Below are 2,081 nucleotides of genomic sequence, written 5' to 3' on the forward strand. Positions count from 1 at the left end.
TTATGGTTTCAGAGTCATTTCTTATAATTTTCACTGGGGCTGGAAAACATTTTTTATTGTTTCTTTATTAAGGGGAAGCCAGAGTGGACAAGCCTCTCTTCCCTGTTCCGCAACACGAGCACACCCATCTGAGCTTTTTGCTATAATGTCTTTTCTCTCCTGTCCACCCCTTCCACTGCTGCCCCTCTGGCCAGGCCCAGTTGAAGATACTCTTTAGAGTAAATGCCCCCATGCTGTTCTGGGCACAAAAATTCAAGCATTCATCATTTGAGATATTTATCAAATGCATGGACCCTGATCCCAACTACAGAGGGACTCTCTAATTTACATTTTAGAGGAATTCCTCAAGGAACGATGAACAGGGAGTGTGAGGGGGTGAGACAGTGTCAGGGACAGGCTGGAGGGACACAGCAGTGGCAAGGGACACAGAGACTAGGCAAGGCAGCAGCCAGAAGGAAGAAGACGGGATGCACGGTTAGTGCTAAGGGCGAGATCAAGAACAGACACTAAGGGTTGGGGATGAGAGAAATAATGAGTCAGTATTGAACAGGTTGGGTGTGAGATGTGGGAATTCTAAGAGAACATGTCCAGGATTCACTGTGAGTCTCAAGCCACAGATGCGGGGCTGGGTGGTGAGTGCTGCTATGAGCTGGGGTGTGATTCTCCAGGGATATGGCCTCGATTAAATGAGGAAAGTATGCAGAAGCTTCCACTGAGGCCAAAGGAATGGAGATGTGCAAAGAGGAGAGAAACCCACATAGTTAAATTACAGCAGGCACTTGTGTAAGGGAAGGCGGCCCCTGGTTACCTTGACCAGAGAACTAGACTTGACAAGGAACGCTTCTGCCCTGCACCTGGGTGGTGAGGAGCCCTTGGGTCACAGATTCCAGGGATCACTACCTAGACTATCTCAGCCTTGGTACCAATTCTTGGCTCCCAGAAATCAGCACTGGATAACAGAGAAACATTTGCATTATTAAACAGTAAATACCGGTCTTAAATTTGCACATAATGTGGATTTAGACATAGCATGCATTAAGCCTCATCTTCATTTTTTACATCGAACATTGAATTATAGGATTTATGAGCTTTAGTTTTATACAGTCCTTTTAAAATGTCACTAAATTTTCAAAATTTAATAAAAAATTGTCAGTCTTATTTAAAACATTAAAATTGGATGTTAATTAATTTCAATTTTGCTCCTTAATAGATAATTTTGGATAATTTAGAAATATTTAACTTTTTTTTAAAACACATGTAATTGTTTACATTTAGTTGAATTACATTTTGACAAAAATATATTTCATATCTTGTATGCAGTACTTTGAATATATTTGCATTTTATTTTAAAAATCTTTTAGATGGTTACTGTCAGTAGAGCACAAATTACTGAAAATTTAAACCGTCCAGCGGTCTTTCTAGTAAAGAAAGTCTAAGGAGAATTACCCAATTTCAAGCCTCTGAAGCCAGGTTTACCTTCCGTACTGCAAAGCCTGCTGATTTAATTTGGTCCTTTATTATCATTTTTTTAAATTGTCATACACGACTTCAACAAACGTTATTCCGGGCCAAAGGCTTACGTTCCAGAATGGCTTGGTTTCAAAACCAGATGGAGCCAGATGTGGGCGGTGACTATAGTAAGTCTTATAAAGTTCACGGGAAAATCTTTAGTTATCTGTTTCCGTAGTGTAGTGGTTATCACGTTCGCCTAACACGCGAAAGGTCCCCGGTTCGAAACCGGGCGGAAACAAGGTTGTCTTTTTACTATTACTCTATGGTTTTAGTATGGTATTTCGTTGACTGCTTACCAGGAGGCTGGCGGTTCAAACCCACCAGTCACTCCTCCGAAGGAAGGTTAGGTAATCTACTACTGTAGTGATACCGCCTCGGAAACCTAAGGAGGCGTCGCTATGAGTTGGGCCCCCACTCGACGGCACATAACAACAACAACAACTCGACATCGGAATGTATGTAAATGAATGTTCATGTACTTTCATCCCTACTCCTGTCTTTTTCAATCTGTGTCAGTCCAGTTCAACAGTATATTCCAGGCCTCGGTCTATAGATACGAAGAAGGTGGT

General features: G+C 41.7%; 1 non-coding gene across 1 annotated transcript; it reads left to right on the plus strand.

Annotated features, from left to right (window-relative positions):
• The first annotated feature begins 1,677 nt into the window (after positions 1 to 1,677).
• TRNAV-AAC lies at positions 1,678 to 1,750 on the plus strand. The gene has a single exon. It is a non-coding gene; the product is annotated as a tRNA-Val (tRNA).
• Positions 1,751 to 2,081: the final 331 nt, after the last annotated feature.

This window comes from Orycteropus afer, unplaced genomic scaffold, assembly GCF_000298275.1.
Source record: "Orycteropus afer afer isolate SDZICR_OR568_19922 unplaced genomic scaffold, OryAfe1.0 scaffold00455, whole genome shotgun sequence".
Classification (NCBI taxonomy): domain Eukaryota; kingdom Metazoa; phylum Chordata; class Mammalia; order Tubulidentata; family Orycteropodidae; genus Orycteropus; species Orycteropus afer.